General features: G+C 37.0%; 1 protein-coding gene across 1 annotated transcript in view; it reads left to right on the forward strand.

Annotated features, from left to right (window-relative positions):
- The first annotated feature begins 12,303 nt into the window (after positions 1-12,303).
- LOC6578558 (serine-rich adhesin for platelets) overlaps positions 12,304-20,026 on the forward strand; it is a 50,322-nt gene continuing 42,599 nt past the window's right edge. Inside the window, exon 1 of the mRNA XM_032730314.2 lies at positions 12,304-12,509. The gene's annotated coding sequence lies outside the window, so the exon portion shown is untranslated. The remainder of the gene's footprint in view (positions 12,510-20,026) is intronic.

Raw genomic sequence — 20,026 nt, forward strand, 5'->3', positions numbered from 1 at the left:
GTATCGACCAATCCTTCTTCTGCCAGCAGCAGACATTTGCACACATTCACACACACACACACATTCACAATCCAATTTCACTGCTGGGTATACAAAAACAAAACTGAAGCAAAAAATAAGTAATCAGCACAATTTAAGTGCCAGGCCGTATAAGAGCTCAGAGTCCGAGAGCCTGAAAGCTCAACTCGGCTCAACGCTGTCTGACTGCAGATGCTGTTCGCGCTCTTTTTTTTTGAGGTCGAGCCAGAGAAGAAGCAGAAAAAAAGAAAACACATTGACAAAATAATTAAATAATAGCCCTGGGGCGCAGTCAAGCGTTGCAGTTTACAGAGGATGGAAAAAAAACTAATAGAAGCATATTTTTCCTCTTGGAAAAGCCAAACAGCAGCGGCAGCAGCAACTGTTGTTGTTGTTGTTGTTGCTGTCCATGGCCAATGTCCAAGCAGCAAAGCCGCTTGGCTTTTAAGAACGTGCAAAGATATATAGTATATATATAAACTATATGTATGTATATATGTATATGTTATATATAGAAAGGAAACATGAATAAATAAAATTAAGTGCAGCATTGCCCACTTAAGAGATGAGCATGCAATTTTAAATAAGAATTAAAAGCACAGAAACAAACTTGATGAACAGACGAAGAGTAAGCCATGCACATACTGTATATTCACTGTACTTCTACAACAACAACAACAGCAGAAGCAGCTAGAGCTAGAGCTAGAGCTATTGGAAACCTCTAAACGAATCTTCAATTACAAAATTGATTACCATTGAAAATTGAAAATTAAGTACAGTTTTGAGTTTTCAGCATAATTGCAGTTGATTTCTGTTTTCTGTCTCTCTATGTGTGTGTGTGTACGGCCTAGGCTTGGGCTGGGCTGAAGGCATGGACGGCTTTTATAGAACTTGCCGTGTCATTAGAAGCAGCTTGATTAGGGGCCTGTGCCTCCGCCTCTGGCTCTGATTATGTCTTTCTGTGTATGCGTGTGCGTGTGCGTGTGTTTGTCTGTTTATTTGATTTTCCGATGGTACTATAAATGATTAAGTGAAAAAGACAAAGTCAATTGTATACCGACATTGCTTGGCCTCTAGAGAACCAATCAAGCTGAACGTCAGCTTAATTTCATTTAATGTTCAAGTAGCATAATACACAAACAACAACAACAACAACAGCAGCAGCAGCAACGTTGGACGTTGGCCAAGTTAAAAGCAATAGCAGCTAATAAATGAAAACGAAATGACAGAGCTAAAAATACCCTCTAATTAGGTATGTAACAGGCACACACAATGCTTTGGCAAATGAAGTTAATTAAAATAAACTTAAGCGATTCAAATATGGAAAGAAATTAAAATGGGTGCACGGCTATTTGATAGTTGATCGATTATTATCATATACCCTTCAAGGTATTAATAGAGCACTAAATAAAAAAAAATTACTTGACTTTGTTTATGTTTGCAATCATAAACTTTCTTTCTTTTATAAACTTATCTAATGATCGATTATCGATTAACCAGAAACTCAACTTGTGATTGTTCAATAATATTCCTAGCATTTAGCCTAAAAGTTAAATGCTACATAATAGCTGGAACTGCGTTTTTAATCATATATCAAAAACTGATTAAGAAAATGTGTATGCATCCTAGTAAATTATCGATAACTAATGATTCACATATACAAAATACACCAGAAAATATCTCATAATCTGAACCTATGTACGATTAGTAGAAATCGTTAACATTAGATTTTATATCAGTAATCTATAAAGACTTTATCAACATCAACGTCGAGCCTAATGACTGTTATGCAACACTCTTTACCTCATACAGAACATATATCAGATACTGTCTTCTAAACCGAGTCAACTATCTATAGCTAATGTAATCCATCGATGATCCATAATCTTTAAGAACTGTCCAAACAGGTAAAACCCTACCATTACAAGGCATACACAAAGAATACCCACAAAAGACCTATAGAAGAATTAAAATTTATCAGAAAAGTTTCTTCTTTTACTTGGCCAGTTTGAATTTACTCAAATATGCCTTTTGTTGAAAAATATTTAATATGCTATGCTTAAGCCTCTCATTACAGGGTATTAGGCAGAATTACAGCCTAAAAGACGACAGCCAACCAGGCAAGAGGCAAGAAAAGATTCCAGCTGAAGATGAAGATGAGGTTGAAGCGAGGAAAAAAGAGGCAAAACGCAAATTCGTTTTGCATTATTTCGATTCGTTTTGGACTTGGATTCGATTTCGAGTTGAGTGGGCGGTGATTAGGGGTGCAGGGGTAAAGGGAGCGAGTTGAAGAGAGAAAGAGAGATAGGGGGGAGGCGGCAAATGCCGTGCTTTTCTATTTGGTTCTATTTTGTCTGTTCTGTTGATTTGGTTTATCATCAATTTTATTGTCACTAGGCATTTACGAGCGATTATTTTAGTTGTTGGTTTTTATGGATGCCAACGTTGTTCATTTTGCTGTTGTTGTTGCTGTTGTTGTCACTATTGTTGCCGTTGCTGTTGTTATTGTTTATCGCTGCGCTGCGCCTATGATTATCTGTGAGAGCTGCGACGTCTCGTTGACTCTTTGGTATATTTAATTTATAGTTAAATCCGAAATGCCGCCAAACAATTATGATTTATTGGTCAGAAGGTTATTGATCATTATGTTTCGCATATAACTTGCCTAGCAATAGTTGTTAAGAATTGTCGTTGTCGTTGTTGTCGTTGTAGTTGTTGTTGTCGTTGCTGCTGCTGTTTATTCAATTGTTGATCAATACAATTATTGGCATAACGCTGACAATTGCATAGCTGCAGTCTGTCATAGATGTTGCTGCTGCCGTTGCTGCTGCTGCTGCTGCTGCTGCTGCTCCTGCTGTTGCTGCTGCTGCTGTTGTTGCTGTTGTCGCCAATAAATTTTCAGCGCTAAATGCATAAAATGATTTACAAAGCCCAAACGCTGTGCGATAAATCAAATTATTGCATCGCCCCGAGGCATTTAGAAATATATTTGCTTTCAGCAGGAGCAGGAGGAGAAGGAGGAGGAGTTGAGCAGACTGTCAGGCAAATAAATACCCTGTATTTACTGTGTAAATATATACTTTTTTAATGCCATATAATTAAGCATGATTAGTTAGAAACTCAGCTTAAATGGCTTTGGCTATAAATAATTATGGAAATGAGTTCTCTTTCTGCTGGCACAAAAAATGCTTTGAATTGGAACTAATGGAATGCAAATATAAAAGAGATATCAAAATAGAAATACAAACATAGTCAAAGCTAATCAATCACATATTGAACAGGCTACTCGAACTATATATTTGACTCGTTAAATAGAGAGGGGCGGAACACATTTTTAACTATGTTAACCCAACTAGCTAATTCTATTTTTATTTCATATATATTTTTTATTTTATATATTTTTTTATTTTTCTATATATCATATAGATTTTATATGCCAAGACTCTATAGCTTCAATGGCAACATAGAAATAATAAAGATTTTATTAAAAATTAATTATAATTTATAATTGAAATAGTTTTTATATATTACAAATATTTTTTTAATATTTTTTTTTTTTATTTTATATATTTTGTTATTAAACTGTTTTTATAAAATATTCAATAAAAATTAAAATATAAAATATATAAATCAAATATTATATTTTATAATTGAAATAGTTTTTATATTTTACTAATATTTTTTTCATATTTCAAAAAAAATTTTTTTTTTTTTCATTTTATATATTTTTTTATTAAACTGTTTTAATAAAATATTTAATAAAAATTAATTAATGTCAAATATTATATGTATGTATTTACTTAATAATAAAATATAGATATAATAATCATAAATAGATAATTAAGTTTTTAAATAAGCCAAGCAACAATTTATATAATCAATTCGAATAACTAAAGAGATCTCATTTAATTAATTTCTAAATCTTCAATCATAGCTCAGCTCTAATGAAACTGTTACAATCTCTCTTTTTCCAGTAGCTTCTACAGTATACGAATAATATGCTTACACTACCCTATATACATAGCCTGGCTCCCCTCGAGATCGTGCACTCCGGTGTAGGAGAAACATACGAAAAAAAAAAAAAACGCAGCTTAATCAGAAGTGTTAAATGCCGCATGAGCTGGCAAATGTTCTTGCCTTCACATGACACACTTTTGCGTTGAGCCATCTCTCCTCGAGAGTGTGCAACAACAACAGCAACAACAGCAGCAGCAGCTTGGCAATTGTTGCGCATTTGTGCTTATGATACGTTAGCATATTTCTTTCTGTTCTGCTGCACTCACAGATTGCGGTTAAGCATGCGGCAACAACACTAGCAACAGCAACAACAACAACAACTTGTTGCTTGCAAGAACAACAGCAATTTGAGAACATATTTAAGGCGCGGCCCAAACACGCACAGTTGCATGAGAGGCCGTCTCGAAACGGTAAAATGCGTGCGTCTCATGGGGCCAAGAGCATTGGGAATTATGATGCTGGATCTCGCTCTCTCACACTACTCCCCCCTCCCCACTCACTCTCTCTCTCTCTCTCTCTCTGCCTCACACTCTCTGAATCGTTGCCTGTTGCAGTTGCTGTTGTCTGGCTGCTTGTCTGCTTGCATCCCGAAGAAATCGAGTCACAGCGCGGCACACAAAGCGGGACAGTTGGAAACTTTTGCTTATTTAACTGTAACTGCCTTTCTTTGTGCTGACAACAACAGCAACTGCGACAGCGGCAACAGCAACAACAACAACAACAACAACGGCATTGGCAGCCACTTAGAACGGTTTGATGCTGCGCAGGCGCAGCTTCATTTCATTTTTCAACTTCTGTCAATGACAAGTGGCGGTCGTTGTCTCAGTAGTTTACTGTAACAACAGCGGCGCAAGTGCAACAGCAACAACAACAAGAACATCGGCAGCGGCAGCAGCAGCAACTACATATAACAGCAATGGCAATAAGAACAGCAACAGCAACAGCCACTGGCACGGAAATAGCAATAGCAGCAGCAATAATAGCAGCAACAACATTAGCATCTAAAGCAACAGCAACAGTAAAAACAGTAGCAGCAGCAGCAATAATAGCAGCAACAACACCGGCAGCAATAAAAACACCAGCAGCAACAGCAACAACAAGAGCAGCAATAATAGAAACAGCAACATCAATGTGAATAGTAGAAATAGTAGCAGCAAGAGCAGCAACATTTACAGCAACAACAGCAACATCAACAGCAGAAACAACAGTATTAATAGAAACAGCAACAGCAATACGAATAGCAGCAATAGCAACAACAACAGCAGCAACTTTAGCAAATAGCAACAGCAATACGAATAGTAGTAATAGTAACAACAACAGCAGCAGCAGCAGCAACATTCACCCCAACAACAGCAGCAACACTAGAAACAGCAACAGCAATTCGAATAGCAGCAGCATTAGATATACTAGAAACAGCAACAGCAGTACGAATAGCTGCAATAGTACCAACAACAGCAGCGGCAGCACCAACAACAGCAGCAACACTAGAAACAACAACAGCAATAGCTGCAATAGTACCAACAACAGCAGCAGCAGCAGCAACATTCACCCCAACAACATCAGCAACACTAGAAGCAGCAACAGCAATACGAATAGCAGCAATAATAACAACAACAGCAGCAGCAGCAACAGCAACATTTACACCAGCAACAGCAGCAACAGTAGCAACAGCAACAACAATATGAATAGCAACAACAACAACAGCAGCAGCAGCAGCAACATTCACCCCAACAACAGCAGCAACACTAGAAACAGCAACAGCAATTCGAATAGCAGCAACAGTAGACATACTAGAAACAGCAACAGCAGTACGAATAGCTGCAATAGTACCAACAACAGCAGCAACAACATTCACCCCAACAACAGCAACACTAGAAACAGCAACAGCAATACGAATAGCAGCAATAATAACAACAACAGCAACATTCATACCAGCAACAGCAGCAACAGTAGCAACAGCAACAGCAATATGAATAGCAACAAGAACAACAGCAGCAACAACATTCACACCAACAACAACTGCACACAGCAACAGCAGCAACCTCCATAGCAGCAGCAACTGTTGCCCGCTCCACTATCCGCCACAGGTGGAGATTGTTGTTAACTGTTTCACTCCGGCTCAGTTTTTATCCCAGTCTCGTATCACTCTAGCTCATCTCAATTTCTTTCGTTGCGTCCCACACCTCGTCAATCCACCCCCCGCCTCCTGCCAGCCATCACACAGCTTGTTATGATTGAAGTATAGCATCAATACAAGTGCATTTCATCTTCTACTTCAACGCTTATTCTTGCATCAAATGAAATCCATTCAGCATTAAACTGCTGGCATTGATCTTATGGCTGCTGGCTGCTTGCTGTCTACTTGCTGCTGCTGCTTGTTGTTATTGTTGTTGTTGTTGTTGTTAGCTGTGCATGTTTAACCAGCATTTAACTTAAGCCGCTTTACAATTTATGTGAGAGTCAAACAAGTCAGGCAGACCAGGCCAGCGCTAAGCCTTTTAGGGTGCACGCATCATGCCCTCAACTACTCTCTCTCTCCCTCTCTCCCGCTCTATCTCTTTCTATATGCGCTGCTCATTAGCATGTGGGTGATGGCTGGCTGCTGATAATGATGACCAAGCTGTTTATGTCAATTTTGAGTTTCCTTAGAACTTTGCCGTTCTCTATTGTAGCATAATGGAGCGCGCAGCTCAGCTCAGCTCAGCTCACAGCAGCAGCAGCAGCAGCAACAGCAGCAGCAGCAACGTCAGCAGACGTTAGCAGTTTTGCATTGTCTCAGCTCTAACGGTGCCTGCAACGGTGCCTAATTGAAATGTCACCGAGCAGATCAAGAGCGCTGCAAGCGGGCGTTGCACGCATTAACCAAGAGGCAGCAGCAGGAGCCGCACACATCGATTATGTGCAACTACGATTTTTGGCCAAAAATTCGATTATACAAGTTGTTGTTGCTGCTGGCATGCTGGTCAGGTCAACATGTTATTATTGACAAATGGAAATGTCAAAAATGAAAAATTAACTGACAAAATCAACAGCCCGAAACGCAACCAGCCAAACGGCAGCGAATGACAATTGAAAATGTCAAAATTTTGCAAGCCCCACTCGAGGTAATGGGCAAAAACGAGCAACACATTGCTGTCAAATCGCCAGAAATATGGGCGTAATGGTTCTCTCTCTCTCTCTCTCTCTATACAGCCTCCTGCCACGCCCACACAAACCACTACCTCCTCTGCCATGTAACAAGCGGGCAACAAAAGTAGCGCGTGAATAACTGGCAACAAAATTGACACCAGGCAGCCGAACTGGCAGCAGCAGCAGCAAAAGGCACCAGCAACAGTTGCTGGCATTGGCTGTCGTCGCTGACCGTTGTGGACACTCGACGCGACATTTGAATGGCTGCCTGTGCCGCCTGCCTCCTGCCACCCGCCACCCGCCGCCCGCCGCCCTCTGCCTGCCACCAGCCACTGTCAACTGTTTTTTCGCTGTTGTTGCTGTTGCCGCAGTCAAGTTGTTGTTGCTGGTGTTGCTGTTGTAGTTTTGGCAATAACCACTTGATAAATGATAAATTAATTGAGTACTATTGCCAAATGGCAAAGTCTTTTTTGCCGCTGCCCTATGCAAAGCAGTTTGATTCGCTTAACTGCATTGATATGATTAATGCAAATTTGAGTTAACAGATTCAACATGAGTTAATTTGTTGGTGGATGTAATTAACTGTAAACTCTATTGTTGTAGAAATGATCATTTATTATTAAAGACTTTTTTAGAATATTAAATAATTAAATATGTATTAACTAAAGAATTATCAGCCAGTTGAAGTTCTATTTAAATGTTTGTATTAATAAAAAAAAATAAAAATAAAAAATTTAAAAATAAATAAAATTAAAAAAAAAATTATTTATAAGACTTAAAAAAAATTAAATTATTAAATCTATTTTAATTAAAGAATTTTGAGCTAGTTTGATTGTATTAATGAAACAAAAAATATATAAATAATCATAACAAATAATAAATTTATATACAGACTTTATGTCTCAATGCATCTTAAATATACAAACAGGAAGCCAAGAGAATAAAACCTTCTAGTAAAAAAAATCAGGCTTTATACAAATACAACTTTGAATGCGCATTAAAGAAACTTAAAATCCTTTCCCATTTTCAATGGGTTCAGGGTATAACAAAAAATGTATTAAGGATTGGTAACTTTTAAATATAATATATATGCCCTATAAAATTAAATGTAATTTCATTTAGAAGATAAATAAGTTTTAAATATAATTTATTACAATTTCTTTTATTTTTACTACTTATTTTATTTTAAATATATGCATATTTTCCTTTCATGATTTGATGCCTAAAGATTTTTTAATCACTCAACCCGCTTCTGGCTCTATATATATAGTATATCTATACATTATATTATTATCATATACCCTCAACACTTTTCATTCTACAGAGCATACATAATTCGTATTCATTTAGAATTTTGTCAATTCATTAAATTTGGTGTTTGGGTGGCAACAAATTGCAATGCATTTCGTAAGTATTTTTTGCCTGTTTTTTTTTTTTTTTTTTTATCTTCAGCTACATTTTGGCTGTGGGTCACAAGGACGTTGCATGTAAATACAATCTAAATCTGTTGCCGTTGCCACACTCGGAGGCAACACGTTTGGTATCGCGTGTAATTAGTGAACAGGTACTTGCAGTCAGGTGCATACTGTGGAGCAGGGCTTAAAAGAGAAACTCCCGAGTAGAATTTCAAATTCAGTCAAAGTAGAAAAAGAGTTTTCCACTTAAGTGTGCAGAGTGGGAGAGAGAGAAACATATATAATTAGCTAGAGAACTGCTGCAGCTAATGCAAAGCTCATTTAATCAGCCTTAAAGATTCTACTATTTAATTAGGAATAGCGGAGTGGAAATGGCAAATGCATAAATAAGAAGATAAAGTGGGCTAGTAGAAAGAGTATACGATGGGAAAAGCCAACGATTTTTGAAGAGTTTATAACTATAGATAAATAAGCCAATACATAACTTGTTATCTATCGAAATATTTTCCACTATGCATAAAATATCGATTTTTAATGGAAAGTCTTTTTGCGTAATGGAAAGTATTTCGATAGATAAAAAGTTATGTATCGATTCATATTATAATTTAATATATGTTTATGCTTTGGGATAATCTTACCATTTGATACTGATCCATATAGCATTATCCACATTAACCCACAGCAAATTGTAGACTTTCGCTCATAAAATCATCAGATATAAGAAAGTTTGTTATCGATATTAATCGATTCTAAGACAACCATAAATGTCATAAATGTATCGATGTTTTCTGCAAATTTGAGTAGCAATTTGAGTAGATTGTAATAGGAGTAGCTAGTAGCTAGTAGCTACATCTCCAAATGTCAAACCCTCATCTCCAAGTTTCATGCCCTCCATGTTATCTCTAGATGAATATAGATCATAATTTCATACTTTATACTTTCAGACACGCCTGCTTTGGCATGTTGTTAACATAAACTTTACACACTGCTTACCCACTTTCCATGAAGTCGAACTATCGCAAAGCTGTCAATGCTCGACTTTTCCAAATGAGGTGTAAAATTTCAATCCACAAATCTCAAATCTACGCGCAGAGCAAATCAGCAGCTAAAAAATAAAAAAAATATATGTTATACGCAAATATTTGCATAACACTTCGTGTTTAGCAAATGCCAATGCAAAATATACACAAAGAGGGAGACAGATTGAGAGCTGGAGCGAGACAGAGAGAGTGAGAGAGAGAGAAGAGTGAGAATGGCAGGCAGCCCTTGTCTAATGTGGCTAAAGCTTGCAGCAATCTGCTAAATGTTGCTTATTTTCATCAATTGCACTGGGGGAGGGCGTGGCAGGGAGAGAGAGAGAGAGAGAGAGGGATAGCACAGGAGACTAGAGACAACAAAATCAACAGCAATGCTAAATTGTTTAATTGAATTTACCGCAGATGCGCTTAAGTTGGCAGTAATTTAGCAAAGCCATGTAGTATTTTCTAAATGTATCTCACAGATACATTTTGTATCTGTATCTGCATGCCAGCCAGGCAGCCAAGCAGCCAGGCAAGCACGGTACGTGCCAGCAGCATGGGCTCGATTGTCGTTTGCAATACAAATACAAGAGAACAGACAGAACAACAAGCAGCAGTAGAAGTCCCCAGCATTTGCAATGCAATGCAAGGCAATGAAATGAAATGTATCTATAAGATACACTCAAGCAGACACATGTAACTAACAGCTCGACGACAATGTCCGTGTGTGTTGTGGTTGTTGTTGCTATTGTTGTTGTTGTTGCTTGTGCATTGGCAAGTGTTTTCTTCCTGTAACTATGCAGTCAATTGAAAATGGCAAAGAAAGTGCCTCGCCTGCTTCTGCCTGCTGCTGCTGCTGCGACGGGTTCTAGATTTCTCCCGGGCCCAATTATGTTCAGGCTCAGCTTCTGCTTTCATTTCTCAATTGGTCAGTCACTCCGGCCACTGGCCAATTGTCAATTGCTCAATCTAGTTGATATTTAAGCTTTAGCTTTTTTTCTCACATATATTTTTTCTTTTTTCTTTTTTTACACACTTCAGCTTTGTGTCAAAGTTCGTTGCATTGCAACACACACACATAGACACACGCTAATTAATTTGTTGTTCTTTTGCTCTTTTCAAGCAGACCTCAAGTTTAGTTCATTAGCTGCAAAGTTTTATTCTGTGGCATCGAACATCATTAGTCAACATTGACAATTGCAATTGGGCAATTCTTTTGAATGCTGCTTAGACATTTAGTGATATTTGTAATGAAGTTATTCTGGTACGTAGAGATACTTCGAGACAGATGTTCTCAGTGTGTTTATCAGCAAAAGTTTTACTTGCAGGTTCATAGAACTTTGTGAACTTAGCACGACTATGTTTCGATACTTTATAATGTTTAGCTATCCATATCAATTCTGATATGCCTTAATATTCTTGATAGTCTTAATAATAATATAATGATAGTCTAATCTTAATCTAATATCTTTCATATACTATAGACAATACTGTAGACTTACTTATCATACTCATCATAATAGACTACTCTTTTTTTCAGAAGCTATTGCCCTTGCTTTAATTATGTATTCACATATCTAATTTCTATGCAGATATTATACAGCAAAAATTAGCAAAACAAACCATTTACGTATATTCTATAAGTTTATTCAATTATGCCATTCTTTTGGCTCAAAAGAACAGTTAAATATTAGAATAGTTTGTAAATTATTCAATCTATAAGGAATTTAAGTACGAAATTTAAAATCAGCTTCTATAAAAACATCAAAAGCTTTGCTTTCTTCACTTATCAATCATATGTAAATTTAGCTATAAAATGCTAGATCTGGAGCAGTAAATATAGTCTGCACATATATTAATATATATCCATCCTCTACCACTAAGAGAGTATTCAGCCTGCATCAGCTCAACTAAAACCAAGCAGCTCATCTGCTCAGACCTCGAAGAATTTACCATAGCTTCGTCTGCAGCAATTGCCGCTCTTAGCTTAAGAGAGCGTTTCGAACAAGCCATGCGCATGCGCAGCCGGCTTACATGCTCTTACGCATCTACTCTCTCTCGCTCTCCCTCGCTCGCTCTCTGTTTGCCTCTCTCTCGCTCTGTTTGTTGCGCTCTTGATGGTCTGCCGGTTACACAGCGTCGCGTCGTCGCTTCGTCTCGATCATCATCGTCATTATGATGGCCAGAATGATCATCGGCGCTAATGATGATCATCTTGACCATTTATGTGGTCGTGTCTTCGTACGTTTTGTTTGTTGGCGTCTCTTTCGGCTGTGGGAGCTTCCAACTTTTCTTTCTGAGTTGGCTTGGAACTTCTTGGACTTGGACTTTCTTGCTTTCAGCATGCTTAAAAGTCTTTTGGAAGCGCCAAGACGACAGTCAGTACGATTTGTGCGCTGCAAGCGTTTGGTACGTTGTAACGGAACTTCGATTTTCAATCAAAAACAAATTAATCATGAAAATAAATCAAAGCCAACTAGAAATATTTTCATAACTAAAACAATACGTAAAAAAAAAGGCACAACTGAAAAAAAAAAACAAGGATGCCCATAGCAAGTGGCAAAAAGTGCGTGAAAACAATTTTTACAAATTAAAAAAAAAAAAATTTAAATAAATAAATTCAATACTAATTGAAAACGAGGCAAATAAATAACTAGAAAAAAATATACATACAGTTAATTGAAAATAAATCAAAATATAGAAAACAAAATTATCCAAATAAAAATTTCATATCAAAATTAAATTAAAAGCAAACGCGAATTGTTTTCGGCCAAATTGTTTATGGATTTGCTCGCATTTTGATTTTGTTTTATGCATTTCCGCTCTAACACGTTGCTGCAACAACGGCTGCCACAGCTGCCACAGCCAGGGCCAGTGCTGCCAGTGCCACTGCCTCACGTCGCATCAACAGGTAAGCCTCGCATTCAGCCAGGATTAGGTTTGCTTTAAACAAGCCAAAGCGACAGCCAAACAGGCAGGCAGCTACTAGACAACAGCCAAAACAGAAGCTGAGTTCGCTCCTAACTCAGCCAAAATCCAAAATCCCGTAACCAAAAGCCCGTAACCAAAGTCCGGCGCAAATGCAGTTCAAGCCGCTGCCACGGCGACGAGTGTCGACAAAGCGGATTACTATAAAAATATTTACAAGCCTTCAATTATGTGTAGGTGTAGATGTATATGTAAGGGCGTGTGCATGTGTGTGTGTATGTGTGTGTTATCCTTTTTGTATTGTTGCATATTATGCGCATATTTGATATTTGTTTTGCTGCCACGGCTGCTGCTGCTGCTGCTGCTGCTGCTGCTGCTGCTGATAGCATATTTATTTTCAGGCAAGCAGCAACTGTTGCTGCCAATTGCCAGCTGCATTCAACACACACACACAAACACACACACACATTATTTAATTTTTATTATGTTCTCTCTCTCGGTATTTTTTTGGGCAACAATGTAAGTTTAGTGTGGCTGAAATAGTTAAAGGCACACAGGTGAAAAGAATGAAATGAAAACTTGTCTTTAATTAAAGAAAAGGAGCAACGCAACAACAGCAACAGCAACACATAAACAAGTAAGAATATTGCAGGCGTGTCTTACTGACTGTGCAATGCTCGCTCGTTGTGCTTATTATGGAAAATTATCAAATATATTTTCTTGAATTTAGTTGCATATGTTAATTACTATTAATAAATAAATAATTAATAAAAATAAAATTAATTAATCAAAAAATTAAAGAATAAAAAAATAATAAAATTGCTGAATAAAATGTATTTAATTGATTAATAACAATAAATAAATTGGTAATAATAATACAAAAATAATGGATAAAAAAATATATATTTAATTATTAATGATAAATAAATAAACATATTGTTTTTTAATAAATAAATAATTATTTTTTAAATTAATTTTTATTAATTTTTATAGTAATTGTCACTATTGATATATAAAAAATTTTTCAAAATTTTTAGTATAGCTTATAAAAATCTGTGGATTAGTTCAAGCGGATATTTGTGCTTAATATTTGTAATATTAGATTTTGAGTAGTACACCTGCACCTACACCTGTATTATGTATATATATATATATATATATATATTTATACCCCAATCAAGTATAATTATGACCGCCAAGTACAATAGTGTATATACCCTATTAATAAATTCCATGAGCGAGCATAAAAACAAGTGCAGCAGCCCAGCAAGCAGAAACGAGTAACACGCAGACACACACACAGCCACACACAGCCACACGCAGGCACACGCACACGGATGTGTGTAACTGGAAAACAAGTTAAAAATGCCTCAGCTACATTTGGTCAAGAAGTTTACAAAGCCAAACATAACCAAACAGTTAAGCAAAGCCAAGAACTATAGAGTAGCTAGAACGTGTGAGACAGAGAGAGACAGAGAACCAGAGAGAGAGAGAGAGAGGCCAGAGGTTGCAGAGTTTTTCCTAAAACAGCTTTTGTGTGATTTTTAATGAACCGACTCAGAGAACACTTGGCCAGCTACTTGGTCAAACCAAAACCAATGCCCAAAAATCCCAGCCAAAACACTTAAAACCTACCGCTTGGCTTTTCCCATAATATTAGCCAAAAAGAATTTAATAATGAAAAGGCTAGAAAGCAAACAATGGCCCAACCATATTTATGCAAGCATTAACACAAGGCATATCCTCTGTCTAGCTGTATTACACAGATATATATAAATGTATATATATATCTACGACTACGCCTTGGCTAACAAGAGTTAAGCTGACAGCGAGAATGCTTGGGCTAAATATATATCCACTGACGTTTGAGTTACTTTCTAAATAGCATTTTACATTTAGCCTCCTGCCAGCGAGATTTGTGCAGTTGCAGTTGCGACTGTAGCTACTGTTGCTGCTGTTGCTGCTGCTGCCGTTGTTCTTATTGCGGTTGTTGTTGCGGTTAAATAAATAAGGCAACGACGTGCTCATAGTTTAGCCACAGCTCAGCAAATAAGAAATTGCCACAGCACAACTGCATTTGCAGCCACTGCAGTTGCCACTGCCACTGCCACTGCTGTTGCTGCCACTGCTGCTGCTGCTGCGATATTATAGATGCGTTCTGTATACGACTTTCCCAACCCACTTCCTTTTGTTATGGCTGTTGCAGTTAATAATTGCCAGACAGTCAGTCAATTTGCTGCACATTAATCAACTCTAACTCCAACTCCAACTCCAACTCCAGCTTCAACTCCAACTGCAACTCTGCACAACCGCTAGATAGCGGGCTCATCTGTAATTTGAGCACTCGCACGAGTATCTTTACAGCATTTTTTTATTTGCCCACCTCTAGCTTATGGCCAAAACGTGGCCTAGGCTTGGCCACTTGCATTTAGCCAAAATGCCAGCTGACCAAAGAGACTCAGCTGTTAGCCGCCTGCATGACATAATAACCAGTCTAGCCTGGTCACAGTCTAGCATAGGTCAAAAGCTGCAATTGCTGCAAACTCCTAAGACTTTCTATCTAATACGCAAATCAGCTAATACAATGGCTCATATACTTATACACATATACATATATATCGTAAAATATTATGAAATGCCATCTAGATGCTCAAAATTTCATGTGAACCTGTTATAAATAGAGAGCTAAATCGAGTCTCGAGACTATGTCATAATATCTACAACGAGCAGCAAACAAGTTGGAGTTAAACATGTGAAGAGCATAATTGTTCAATTGTTTGGCTAGGATGAGCACGATTATAGAGAGCTGTATAGAGATATATGTCATGATTGCAACTATCTAATATATAAATATTAAATTAATGTATATTTAACATATATTAAATTATAGTATCAAATCTGATTTTAAGTAAATATAAAATATAATAACTGATTATACGACTCAAGCCTTAGAAACTACTCAGCTTTTGCTAGACTGATTTCAAGTGTGAGAACATTAACAGATCCATATTTATCGACTTCACATATACATATTTCAAAGGACAATCCAGGCAGTATAATATATTAAGATGTAATGTTTGCATTGACTACAGTAGCATCTGGTTATTAGTACCAGAATTTTACTACGGACTCTATAAGCGGAGTCCTTATAACCGGATTCCAAAGTATATTAATGAGACTTTGGGTATATGTATGTGCCTGTCCTCCTAGAGGATTGATTGATCGATATTATTTATCGATTTTTATAACATTCATCTTAAATCAATACATTGATATATAATATCGATCCTTAAACACGATTTTTAAAACATTCATCTTTAAGGCATCTCATATATCATATATCAAATATATATTTTCAGGGCTTTTCATAATACAGAGACTGATTTAAAAGCATTCCTATATAAAGATAGGGGTGTATGAACCTGTCTATATAGAAATTCAACTACTGGTTTAGTTAGTAGACTTATGAGAGACTTATGAGACTTACCTTCACAAATGCTAACAAATGTTTCGAGCACATTGGGAAATAGATAAAAAAAAATCACATATGCCACTTGGGCCTTGCCCAAGTGCATATAATTTGTAATCAAAAATGAAAATGAAAATGATGGAGACGAGAATGAAAATGAGAATGAGAATGCAAAATGAATATAGATTGCATTTGGCACAAGTATTCGTGCGGCTGCTAATCAAAGATGACAGTCTGAATGGATATATAGGCCTAGACTTTTAATATCACCGTTTTGTGCAGTATTTTCTTGTGTTTTTTGTGCTTTTTTTTTTTTTTTTTTTTTCTTTCCTGTCTTCTCTTTGTCTTGTCAACTTCCATTATTGCGAGCCAAGTTAAATAGCAAGAAGAAGATGCTGTTGCTACTGTTGCAGTTGCTATCGTCGCCGTCGTCGTCGTCGTCTTTGTCTTTGCCTCTTGGGCAGCAGGCAAATGGAGCAAGTTTTTGCAACAACTTCAACGGCAGGCAACAATTTTCGTTTTGTTAATTAAACGCAATTCTATTTATTAGCACACACACAGACAGAACACGCACATATACACACACACACACACAGCTGCAGAGATTGAGCCCCACTTAGATAGCTCTGGTAGTTGTATATGTCTATGTATAGAGAACGTCTCAGCGTATATAATTGGCGAAAATTATTTAATTATTATTAAGTGCAGCTGGCGCCCAAACCAAAAGCAGCAGCAGCAGCCGAAGAAGTCTCTGCAGCTCCAAGTTGCAGCAACTTTTAACTTGCCACGTTGCCACGTCTTGGGCTGAAGTTCTGTTTGTTGTTTCTCATTATACCCAACATCAATTGATATGGGGTATATTTTTATGCAAATATATAGGCTTGAAGAGGCATGGCCTCATATTGGATGCAGAACTGAGTCTGGAATGTAACCAGGAAAGAAAAATCATTTACTCAATCTATCTCGCTGTCTGTTTAAATAAACGCGTCGATCTCGAGAAGCACTAAAGATCATGTCTTGTAATTTAGAATTTATATTCGTCTTTATAACACGCAAAATAACTTTAATAGTTGTTTTCGATATTTCAATTGATTCTTAACTATCGATAAATATCGATGTTTAAAATAGAATTTACAAATATAATTCGAGTGCTATTCTCATTCTCGTACTGAATAAAAAGCAAATTTTGATAGTCTCCATATTGACTACCATACCCCAAAAAATCAAGACATCGAAGTTAGCACATTAGACACAGAAACTTTGTAAATTTTCCCATCATCTCCTAGTCGTGCATACCCTAATCTAAGGCAGTCTCATTTCTTATGTAAAAACAGCAATTTGTCACCAAGTTCTGGGTATCTGTACGTCGAGCACTCCCCATTAGAGCATTTGTTTTATTTATTTCGTTTATTTGCTTGGCAAAGTTTTGCTACGCCAGCTTATGCCTGTTTCTGGCTGTCTTTTTCTGGCTGTTTCTGGCTGTCGCTTTGGCTGTTTTCTTCGTCATCTTCTGCATCTTTTATTGCATTTCCAATGCCATAATTAGGCAAAATCTAATTTAGCAATCGCATGCCTCGCATATGCAAACAAAAAACTTCCAGCTTTTGCATTGAACAATGACGATGCACTGACAATCTGAATTATATATTCTTATTTTATTTTTATTTTTTTTTTCTGGGTGTGTGGGTGGCTCCATATTGTTGTTGTTGTTGTTGGATTTTATGGTTTTGGATGTTGGCTTTTTGGGTTTACCACCCGCCGCTCGCTGAGTGCCATGTAATTAATTTGTGGCGCGCATTGTTGTTGACAGATGAACGTGGCAGCCAGCAGCTGCCTCTGCTGTTGTTGCATTTGATATTGCTGCTGCTGCTGCTGCTGTTGCATTCGATGCTGCTGCTGTTTGTTAACTTGATTAATTAAAATGCAGCAGCTTTTAATAGCGTGGCGTGCACATTTGCCATAAGTTTTGTTATGCGCCAGTTTATCTAGCTGCTTATGCAATGCACAAAGTCTTCGGGCCTTAGCTCATTGTCTAAGCACAGATATCAACAAATCTGAGTTCATAAAAAAGCAAATACAAATCAGATTGATTTCTAAAGGAACTCAGCAAAAACAATCAGCTAAGCCAAGCTAAGTCTAATCAAACGACTCGGAGGTTAATCGACGTTATATCGATAACATTTTATAGCTAACTCAATCCTTGCTTAAGACAATGCAATTGACCTACTCTACATAATTTGAGAAACTCTATATAATTTCACTTGATTAGAGTGAAAGGCGAGCCAATAATTCTTAGTAGAGGACAAGAAGAATGTGAAATCTATAAATATTTATTTCATTTATACGATGAATGTCTTATAAATCTCAACAATAACATATTGTATCAAGAGTTTCACAGAAATTCCAGCTGAAAGCCACAATACATTAGCAATTTTCCCTTATAGAAATTCAGATATATATTTAGATATATATTAAATGAAATTTCGTAGAAAAAGTTCATTCTAATCAAGATTCAAATTGCATCTCAACTATGTTTCTTATTTCAAGTGCATTTCATATGAAATTTCGGAGATTTATTTCACGCGAAGAGCAGACAAAATTTGGTTTTATTAAAATGCAAACAAATGTGAACAGATAAACACATTGCGGTTGGGCATTGCTGACTGCCAAATACGCATTCAAAAAAAAGTACGCATTGAAAAAGAAAAATACTGAAAAAATACTGCAAAATACTGGGGAAAATACTGAAAAAATACTGAAAATACCACGTACCAAGTACTGAAAAAATACTAAAAATATTGAAAAAATAGTTCAATGAAGGGTAGATCACATCATGCATAGATCTACTTCTAGAACAGAACAACAGAACAACATACCAACTGAATGTCGTGTCCTTCAAGTCTTCATCTAAGAATATATGTATCGTTTAGACATATTGCCAATCTTAACTTTCCAACTTCCATAGACGGCAAGCCAATCAACTCTCTTTGTCGCTGCTTGAGCGAGCATCAAATTGCCGTGCTTTTGCATAGTTTTCATCAAAATTCTAGTTGGTCATAATAAAAAAGGTGCAAGAAGCAGCTGTTGCTGTTGCTGTTGCTGAGGCAGATTGCAGCACAAAATGTTGACGTGTTGCACGTCAGTGGCAGCAATGAAAGTACGTTTGGTTGCGCACTTTTTGGGCACACATACACACACACACACACACATACACATACACTCACAGGTTAATTTGAAAGCATCTAAGTTTTTGATGTGCCCGGGCGCCAAGCTGAGAAGACGCCAAAAAGAGCCAAAGCTAAAGCAATAGCTGTTGCTGCTGCTGCTGCTGCTGCTGCTGCTGACGTTGACTTGTGGCCAACTTGGCTGGCAAACATGACAAACAAACACACACACACTCGAGCGTCAACAGTCAACGTGCCACATGTCATGGGAACTTTTTAGTCGACGCGCAAAGCTCAAATAGTTTGCCAGCCAAGCCAAAGCCAAAGCCAGAAGCAACAACAACAAAAACAACAACAACAGCAAGAGAAGAAAAAAAATTAAGTTGTGAAATCATGGGAGTGAAATATTTTACTTTGTTCATTGCACATTTATTAATAAACATTTTTTTTGCCAGCTTTGTTTTAATTTGATATTTTTTTAACTACTTCAGCTTCTTCTGCTTCTTCTATCGTTGCATGCTGGCATTTTTAATTTAATTTATATACATATAAATTTTTTCTAGACGTAATGCTAATGCTCAAGTCCAACAATACATATATATATATATTTATATTTTATTTATATGTATATATATAAGCACAAAATAATTCATGCGCATCTGTGTTAATATTATGCTGTCAGACACACGATGGCTTAACCCTTATTCGAACCCCTTGAACCGATTCGGTTCGAACTTTTTATTGTGGGCGCATGACTTTGAACTCTTGACACATTTGCCACTTGGCTGTCATAGTTGTTGTAGTTGTTCGACCAACAAAAACATGGGGTAATAGGTCATTGGGGAATTTATGCTTAGCCAGTGGGGA

The sequence above is a fragment of the Drosophila mojavensis genome, unplaced genomic scaffold (genome assembly GCF_018153725.1).
Source record: "Drosophila mojavensis isolate 15081-1352.22 unplaced genomic scaffold, ASM1815372v1 contig_80, whole genome shotgun sequence".
In the NCBI taxonomy this organism is placed as follows: domain Eukaryota; kingdom Metazoa; phylum Arthropoda; class Insecta; order Diptera; family Drosophilidae; genus Drosophila; species Drosophila mojavensis.